The sequence below is a fragment of the Alosa pseudoharengus genome, unplaced genomic scaffold (assembly GCF_046254945.1).
Source record: "Alosa pseudoharengus isolate Yale_2024_CS ecotype anadromous, Long Island Sound unplaced genomic scaffold, YU_APseudo_1.1 YU_APseudo_1.1_scf_11, whole genome shotgun sequence".
NCBI lineage: Eukaryota > Metazoa > Chordata > Actinopteri > Clupeiformes > Clupeidae > Alosa > Alosa pseudoharengus.
The window spans coordinates 12516665-12527201 of record NW_027468576.1 but is presented as its reverse complement, the minus strand read 5'-3'; positions in this window follow the sequence as shown (position 1 = coordinate 12527201).

Here is a 10537-nt window from a genome sequence, read left to right as displayed (position 1 = left end):
TTGGCACTGTTTGAGTCTGGAGAGATTGAGTGAAAATCACTTTGAAGATCTCTCACTTAACTGACCAGCACAAGACTTGAGAACTCGACCACTGATGTTATCAGGGCTAGGACTTTTCCTAACCTTGGTTTGTTTAAATAATGATTTGACCTTGGAGACATCAATATCAAAAGCAGAAGAGTCACTGACCAAATTGTCACTCATGTGACTGCTTCTCACACAAAAATCACTGTTAGAGAATCTCATATAAAAACTGTTTAATTAATTTGTGATACTACCAAGGGAACTATGCCAAGGGGATATTCGATTGACGTATGAAGTGTCCAAAGTGTGACTTAAGTTATGAAGAAGTAATAATAAAATCATCTTCACATATGGAAAACACCTTAATACCATACAATAACAGACATCCAACTGAAACAAAGAACCTAGCATTATTAGATAGATACACTGTACATCAAGAAACAGACATGGCCTATTCATCAAATATATCAGTAAACACAGAGTGAAGCACCGCAAAAGCTCATGTCCCTCTACTCTGCCCCATGATAAAACGTTGTTCAGAGACAGAGGTCTGTGTACATACTTTAATCATTCACTCAACTTCACTCATGTCGTGTTTGACTCGTCAAAGATCCCTTCATCATTGTACTGACGACTATACATGGAAATGCATTTCTTCTCTCTGATTAAAGGCCTCCTAAAGAGTTTTTTTCAACCTTAAAATAACATTTTCAAAATAATTTCATGGGAATGCATTTCTTCTCTCTGATTAAAGGCCTCCTAAAGAGTTTTTTTTTTACCTTAAAATGTTGACCTTATAATTTCAATGGCACATAAACTCTAGGGCGAATGGCACTTCTGCCATTCTGCCAAAAGTCATAAAACACTGCGTACAAATAATTAAGGATGAACAGTGTTGTTGTAAGTCTTGTTTTAAAACCTCTAACAGTTGGGTCACTTCTTATCTGGAAGTTGGTTAGAGGTGAATTGCATAGCAGGCAAATGCTGCTTCACTATGTTTGGTTCTGACAGTGTGTATTTTGAGCTATTTTTTCTCCTGAGAGATCTGGGGGGAATACATGGTTCAATCATATCTGACAAGTTATTTGGTCCCAACCCATTTGTGATTCAAAAACAAGCAACAGTAGCCTATCTTAAAATCTATTATGTTAGTTACATGGAACCAGTATAGGATGGGGGTGATATGGTCAGATCTTTTTTGAGAGAGAACCCTTGCAGCTACATCCTTTATGACTGTTGGTGGTCTTTTTGGGAAGGCCTGTAAGGAGTCATTTTAGTAGTCAACCCTACTGGAAAATAAAAGCATGGATGAGGTTTTCCATGTTACGTTGTGTCATAAAATCTGTAAGTCTGGCAATGTTTTTAAGGTGATAAAAGGCTGAGTTGGTGATGACTTTCATGTGGCTGTCAAAGTTAAGATCACTGTCAATTATGACACCACTAGGACTGTTGTTTTGCCTGCATCTGTATTGAGGCCAATGTCATTTAAAACTTTAATAAAAGCCGTTTCAGAGCTGTGATTTGCCCGAAAACCAGATTAAAAGCAATCAAAATACCCATTGATGTTAGAAAGGTGGTTAGTTCATTAAAGACTATTTTTTCAATAATTTTGCCAATAAAAGGTAGATTGGATATGGGCCTATAATTGTTTAGCATGAGGCATCCAGGTTATTCTTCTTGAGAAAGGGCTTTACAACAACTGTTTTCACTTAGAAAAAGTGTCAGGCAGCAATGTGAAAACACTTACAATGTGAAGGACATCTGCCGGTATACTGTAAGATGAAAAACAGTTTTAAAGAAATTGGTAGGTAGAGTGTCTAAGCCTCATATGGAAGAGTAGAGATTCTGTATAATTTTTTTTAAGAGTTTCGTAGTCTATCAAGCTGAACTCTGACATGAAGTTATGTTTCCCTCCCTTTGTAGCTGGAAGTTCCGGAGTTAGTAAGATTTTTTAGAGTCCTTTGTTTTAAGCCCTTTGGTTTCAAGGAGTGGTCACTCTAATCCTTTCATCCCTTTTGCCAAATAAAATTACTTCAGTCTTGTCCTCAGGGATGGATTACTGCACGGGCCTACTGGGCCCAGGCCCAGGGACCCAAGGGGTCAGGGGGCCCTGAAGCCCAAGCCTTTGCATGGAGTCATAGCCTCAATATCAACAAATCAGGATGTAGGCTATGAATCTGATTGAATTTAGTATTGGCCATCCCCAAAATGCACCAGAATACAGGAAATCACATCAAACAAATGAAAAAAATTCTGTGGGAGGACCCCCAAACCCCCCCTCCCACACATGCGACAATTAGTGGGGGGCCCTTAATACATCTGGGCCCAGGGGCCTGAAAGTTCATAATCCGTCCATGCTTGTCCTTGTTCAGCTGAAGAAGGTTATGAGATGTCCAGTTGTTGTTTTTGGTGGACGCATTGACATAGACAATCAAGGGGACCATAGTCATTACATTATTAAAGTCATTACACGTTATATGCTACATGGAAAGGGTCTCAGCAGACTTCTCTCTTCTACACTCATCTGTCTTCCTATCTAAATCTTTGTTTCCCATTGCCATTCTCTAATGTGTCTTCCTTTTGCTGTCACCCATCTATCAGAGTTTACATCTCTCAATCCCTACCTCTATTACTGATTCCTGAATTCGGTTTCGGTTCATCTCTTCTTTGCATCCATCCATCTTCACATTATGCCCTGTTTGGGGCATCATCCTGCTCAGTCCTCCCAGTCTCTACTCATGGTTCCTCTCCTACCCCACCCACCAGATATTTCTCATTAACCACGCTTACTTGGACACGTTTAATCCGATTAAACAGAATAACAGCTTGATTGGAATAAAAATGCCTGATCCAATCAGAATTTTAATCGGAATGAAAGAGGTGATGCAGTCCGTTCCTTTTCTGATTCACCAGTAGCCTGGAAAATCCAGACCCTGGTAATCTAGAAAGATTAAGGGTCTGGCCACGAACAATGTAATGGCCCAACTCGAGGGGCGGCACCAAGCATGCATTTGAAAATCTCACTGCACACAATTGGATCACACTAGACCAATGTTTACGCTGAATGATTCCGGACTTCGACGCAATTGGATAACACTACGGTCAATGTTTCCAACGTTGCAGCGCTGTCGTCATCAGTTTAGCTCGCCTCTGGCCCGCCTATATCAGATACGATTTGATTGGTTCCACGGGATGCAAGGGGAAAAAGTAATGTGCACCATAAACCTGTCCGGAATAAGTCCCGCCTCCGAAACATCCGTGCACCCAACTTCCGGTCGTCAAATGTCTATGGGAAATAACATGGCGTTTCGAAATATCGTACTGTCAAACTCTGTAGGTGGCAAAGTAGAAAATTTCAGTGGTCTATAAAAGTAAATCGTAAAAACATTTAAAACATTATAGTAAAAACAGTAAAACATTTTTTTTTCACGAAAAACAGATAATGATAAGCAGACTAGGAATCAGAGGCAGAGTCGTATTGAGTCGATAGCTTTATTTTGCATGACCTTGATCAGAACAGTAACATTTTCAGAATGTATTAACAACCGATCAAACATGACGATTTCATGCAGGGTTAGTGCCACCTCCGTAGACAGGCTCTGGTGCCACAAACTCCATTTCGGTGAAGACAAACTATGAAACATTGCCGTTGCTATGCAACCTTGACTCGGGGAGTCGCAGCGTCCAAAGCGTGCGTTAGCTTAGTGCTTCTTACTGATATATTTCTACTTTAACAGCACCGACAATCAAAAAATCCAGTGGAAACTAGATGGCAGAAGTGTGTAGGCCAATCGGCCCACCATTTTTTTCTACTTCGCCACCTACAGACAAAGATCCTTGATTACTAGCAAGATCAGCAACGTAATTCGTTACTATGGGAGCAAAACGGGACAGTTCCGGTCTGCATAAGTGGGAGTGTCACCTTGCGTCACTAAAAAAACGTTCTCTCTTAATAAGCAATAAGAACAGATAAACATAATTGTGTTCACAGTATAATCATGTATGATACCAATGAATCATTCTTTAGGACATGATAATTTAATTAGTCATGTGAACTGAGCTAGCTAGCTAGCTAACGCTAGCTTAAAATGCTATACAAGTGGATGGGAGTAGCTATGGCAATACAGCTATGCGCTAACAAGTGACTAGTAGTTGAAGGACTTTGCTTAAACTTAATATACTGTTGCAAATTCACTTGAGTATAAACTATCCACTTTAACTAATGTCAGTAATGTTATTCAGCTAGTTGTCATTTCAAAGAAATTACACTTCTCCGTTTAAAATGTTACCTTAGCTAAGAGGCTAGCTAGCATGCTAACAACCGGACAGTAACTGGCAGCAGCATGGTCTGATATTAAGTTATTTTATTACAAATCTGAACACTAAAAAATTACACTTTTAGGCTTGAAATGATCCCAAACACTTACAGATTATGACAAAATTCTCAAAAAAAAACCCTCAACAAATCCAGAAAGACATAATGACCATTTTATTGGTAAAATTCCACAAGTCTCCATTGACATTAGTGCAGCGAGGGTTTACTCTGGTCCGCATAAAGGGGGATTTCCCCCCCTCCCGCCATGTTATTTCGCATAGAAATTCGACGCCCGGAAGTTGGGTGGACACGGCTGTTTCAGAGGCGGGACTTATTCCGGACAGGTCTATTGCTCATTGCCAGAGTGTCTCGCAGAGACAATTCCATTGTGCTCTTGCGAGAACTCTGGATTTCCAGGGTAATTCAACAGCCATGTATAGCTCAATTCGCCTTTGACTCTGTTTGCAAACTGCCAAAAAAAAAACTCACAGCAGGCCAGTGAGTTGAGTTTTTTCTTGGCAGTTTGCAAACAGAGTGCTTTACTGACATCTGCTGGACTGATGTGTGATAGCAAGTGTACCCAGTAGCCTCACAATGGCCGCCGGATGAATAAGGCGAATGGGATTGCCTGCTGTATCTTCTCAAGGAAAAGTAGTAGTAGTAGTAGTGCTCTTTATTGTCACAGTCACAAGTACCAGTGAAGTAGGCAACAACGGCTATTCCGTTTGAGAGAGAGCACCTGATCAGAATAGAACGTACCCCATGTCAACAGACGGCACAGATTTTTCAATCACAGTAGTTTCATCAGAAAGACAAAAAAACTGTCCATGTAAACATGGCTATTGTTTGTGTGTCTCCATCCTTCTCCTCGTCTTGCCATCTCTCTGCCTTTCTTTCATTTAACCGCACTGATTATTAGATTAGATTAGATTCAACTTTATTGTCATTGTGCAGTAAGTACAAGTACAGAGACAACAAAATGCAGGTACAGTAAGTGCATTTCTTTATTCTATATAATGACATAACAGAAATGTTTACTTTCAGGTAATGTGTATTTGATTTGTTTGTCCGTTCCTCTCTGCTGTAAGCATTTGGAAGAAGAATTTAGTTTTTTTTCTCTTTTTCACTCTTCAGTTGTTTACCTCTTTTTTCATTAAGAGGTTCCTGTTGCGGTTTGGATTGATTGTTGTCTTCTGTGGTGCTCTTCCTGAAGAGCAGAAGAAGCCACTTCCACTCAACTGCACTCAGGTGGCCTTGGTTCTGCAAAAGCATAATAGTATTGTTTTCATTTTGCTTGTGTGTTAGTATGTGTGTGTGTGTGTGTGTGTGTGTGTGTATGTGTGTGTGTGTGTGTGTGTGTTTGCATGCGCAAGTGAGGGGGTTATCTCATGCTCATACAATTTCATACACAACTATTACCCATCTCACCAAGGGCATCACTGACGATCAATATGAGAAGAGAAGCAGGATGTTAAGCACCCCAGGGCAGCCCTGACAGGAGGAGGAGGCAGTGTGCAGGAATTAAGTCAGGAATCATGGAGCTGTGATGGGAGCTTCTCTTGTTTGTGTCTCTCTGACAGCTGAGCTCAAGGCCGTAGTTGGAGAACCAAGCAGGTGCACTAATCTGTGGATGATACGGATCAGAGAAAGACCCCCACTGGAATACTGTACCATCCTGTGATGAAATGAGAATGAACATTGTATGGTGGAATTAGACCCTCATTCCTATCAGGGTTGGGTATATGGTGAAGGTTAAGACATGAGGCCTATCGTATACACTCTCTTGTTCTGTAAGTGTTATATAATTGACATTGTTGTTTATTGTTGCTATTGTCCTTAATTTAGTCTAACCAACTTTTTAAATTGTTTACTGTTAAATGTACCTATTGTATTGTTGTTATTTGTATATCGTTTTGAACAAAAGCATCTGCCAAATCCCATAACCATAACCATATAAGGCACTGGATGCTTGCATTTCCCAATAAATGTCTGTCTATCTATCTATCTATCTATCTATCTATATCTGTTTATTTCTCACACATGTACCTATGCACACCTTCACTACATGCACATCTACAAAATTGTAGGAATCGAAGGCAGATGAAAAATATGAGGGAAAACACAGCTCTGTGTCTGCAAAGAATACTGTATGTCATTATTTTTGTGCTGCTGCAGGGCCACAGAATGGAAAAGGAGAATCAGCAGAACCATTCATTGTGCTTATCGAAGTTTTGACAAAGGAGGTGGGAATTTGCTCTCAACACACACACACACACACACTTCCATTCTCTCTTTCTCCTGCTTTCTCTTTGTTACTAAAATACCCTTTTCTCTCTCTCTCTCTCTCTCTCTTACTCCTTCACTCTCTTGTTCTGCCTAAAACACCCATCTCTCTCTCTCTCTCTCTCCTACTCCTCCACTCTCTTTTTTATCTAAAACACTATCTCTCCCCTCACCCTCTAACTCCTCATTTCTCTCCAGCCCCTTAACTATGAGTTGGTCAGGCAGGCTGTGCAGGCTGAAAATAGAGTTACCTTGCTGGGCTGGCACCAGAGTGGGGTGTAACGTACAAAGTAACATGTTACTGTAATCACATTACATTTGTCAGTAATGACCGGTAGTGAACTCATGTCAAAAACGGTGTGTGTGTGTGTGTGTGTGTGTGTGTGTGTGTGTGTGTGTGTGTGTAAATGTCCTCCAGGATGCCTTCTGGGGCCTCCTGGTAGGCGTGGCCAGAGAATGTCTAATAAGGGGAGAACTGCCACTCTCGGAAAACTTCCGGTTTCTGAACTGGTTGCAGTTCCTTCTGTGGTTCCACATGAGGGCGCTCGTCCACGAGTGCAGAATGCATGGAGGTCTATGGAGCTGTACCCCTCAAAATCCACTTTTCTCGGGATATAATTTTTTTTCAAGTAATTTCAATATTGTATTCGAAAGGGGAGGCAAAGAAAATACACTTGGTGGAGTATTATATTTTTTAAAGTGACTTAATTGTTCTAAAAAGCCTTTCAAATGTGTCAATGACGTCACTCATTAGCACAATGCTAGCGTGTTATGGGCAACAACAACCCAAACTGTAAGAAATCAAAAGGACATAAGTACTCGTTCATTCAACTTTTGACCTATAACCCATGTTGAAGTTATACAAACTACAATCAAATCTGAGATTTGTCAACGACAATCAGGTGAAAGAGACAAATTTAGCCGCCTAGCTCCATTGACTCCCATTCATTCTGCACTCATGGCGATCGCCCCCAGTGGAAATCTGGTGGAACTGCAACCAAAATTCGGTACAATGGGACTTAATACGGAGTGGCAAGGCTCTCCGTAGACGGGCTCTGGCGTGGCTGTGGGGACTGTCAGAATGATGATGTAGTTTGTGTATGGCATGCCCTCTTGTGGCCAGGAGGAGACACGACCAGCATTGCTGAACATAAAAATGACACTTAGTAAAAAATACTTTCAAAAACATTTCTATATGTCTACAAAGACCATATTTGATGTCCATTTGATTCAGAAGGGCTATGTTGTGCATAAATTATTATATTAACATTTTATTCAAGGCAAATGCCTGGTGCATTGCCAACATTCTTTTTAGGCCTACTGCAGAATTAACCTAGTAACCGTAACTAGCCATTACATAACAAAGGTTCTGTTTATGTCATAAAAGTAACCAAACCACATCATGATAGAACATACCTGAAGGTAAATCTAAATTCTACCTCACTCTTTGCTGAGACACTGCAGAGGATAGTTGGTTTGCTCAAAATTCAAGTTCAGATTTATTTAAATAGCGTTTATATAGCTTGGAAAATAGTCACATCTATATATATTTTTATATACCTGGACACCTTTTTGGTGAGTGAATGGGATTTTTCCGCTTCCTTAACTGCTGCACTGCAGTGCCAGTGGATGGAGTTCATGGAGGGGTGGTGGAGAGCACCCAGGAGATTAGGAAGAAACTCAAGAAGTACAAACTTGAGGACTTGAAGAGAGAACTGGAGGCTTTGGGCATTCAGCCCGATGAGGACCGTAAGAATGAGAAGAAACTCAAGAGGGAGCTGAGGAAGGTTCTCCTGAGGGAACTGAAGAGAGCGGAGCTGGAGAGAGCCGGGAACGGAGGCGAGGCGGGCGGCAAGGATGAGGCCGCTGAGGCTCTGAATGGGGCCCCGGAGAGGGTGGACCCAGAGGCAGAGAAAGGAGCGGAGGAGCCTGCAGATGGAGGAAGGGCAGCTGGTCTGGACAACGCTGAGCAGCAGGATGGAGACTCCGCTGCAAATGGTCCAATGAAGGAGAAGGGTCAAAAAGAGAAAGTTGCCCTGCTTATCGACCTACTGGCTGACATGACTGACAGCGTGGACGAGGTCAATGGTATCCTGAGCGAGGCCGGATGTGTTCTGAGTGAGTACAGTGACACAGCACAGATCCTTCCAAATGCAAATCTAAACACTTGAGGGTGAAGTTGAGCCAACTTATCTGCAAATGACTTGCTGTAGGGCTAGTTAAAGCAGCTGGGGTGACCAATCCAGAGGAAAAGGACATTGACCAGGATGTAGTGGCTGTTCTGGATGACCTGTTGGACAAGGTTGACTCTACTATGAGTGAGTAGGCTATAACTTACCAAACATATTCTCCAGCTTTTGATCAAAGTGCTTGGTATTGATTTTAATGAACCTTTGTTCACTACTGTATAGATACACGCCACCATTTCAGTTCTCCAGTTGCTGGGCAGGACTGATTTGACTTGTTTTTATTCCCTATTTCAGCTCTGACAGGAGAGCAGCAGGGAGAGAAGGACAGTGAAGTAGTGGCCGTCCATTCTGATATGGTAGCCAAGGTTACCATAATAACCCATGTTTTATAATCAGAGGCGATTCTAGGGTCTGTGGGGGCCCCAAGCAAAAATTCCAAGGGGGCCCTACCGACAAGTGTTATCACCATTATGTTATATCACCATTAGGTTATTATGTTAAATGATAAAAATACAAAAAGCGTATTATAAAAATTCTTATATTTTGACATGTATCTCACAAAATATAATTTTGAGTGCATGGTGTAGGCTATGTATGAACATGCTTTGCCATAGAGAAACACACGATAGCGTTGGATTATAAACATGCTTTGCCACAAAAACAGACAAAAATTCGTAAACGTGGGGTAAGTCCAGCTATATGAAGTTATTATTTTGCTGTCACTTCGTCTGTTTTATTACCCAGAAGGATGTACTTGATATCAAATGATAGCTCTGTGTCTCCTCTTCCATCTGACGTGCGTGGTATATCTATCCGATCACGGGTCCGCGAGTAATTCAAACCAGAGTAATGGGTGTGCAGCGTTGGTTTGTGTACATGACGTTATTATTTTGCAGTGACTTCGTCTGTTTTTATAAGTCAAAAGGATCGATATTCATGGTACCAATGGATAGCCCTGTGTCTCCTCTTTCATCTGATATGCTTGCCATATATATATGCGATCACGGGTTTGCGAGTAATTCAAACGATAGTAATGGGTGAGCAGGTGAAGCAGAGAAGTATAGACTGTAAATATGATGCAAATTGATTTAATTTCATGATTTTCTTTTATTTTCATACTTACGTAGTCTCGTTGGAAAGCCCCACTTCTGCTCTGTCACGCAATATAAGTTTTATCTCGATGTAATGAACAGTTCCGGAGCAATGTAACAAAGAAGAAAGGGTGTGTTTTTTGACGCACTTTGCGTCAATCGGGCAATCTAACAAATTAACGTATGAAAGTATGCTTGGTCCGGACCTTACTGCATCGCGATTAACATGTTATGGCTGACAGCCCTAATACAAACATAACGTTAACCATCTCTTTGCTTAACTAGTTGTAACTGCCGCTAGCTAGCTGAAGTTTACTGTCGTATAGATGTAGCAAACCATGTTCAATCTTTCTGCCAATTAACATTAGCCTACTATAGCTTCATTAGGCTAAATGCCAAAATCCGATGTTGATCCGTCATCACTGCACCCTCGATTGACGTTTACCACAGTTGCCTAAATATGTGCGGATTGAACTTTTTTGAACACAGATCCACTGTTCATAAGGCCATAGCATAGGGCCTAGGGGTGTAACGGTACACAGAAGTCACGGTTCGGTTCATACCTCGGTTCGGACATCACGGTTCGGTACGAGTTCGGTACAATGGAGGGAAAAGCAAAACAAAAATGCAGAAAG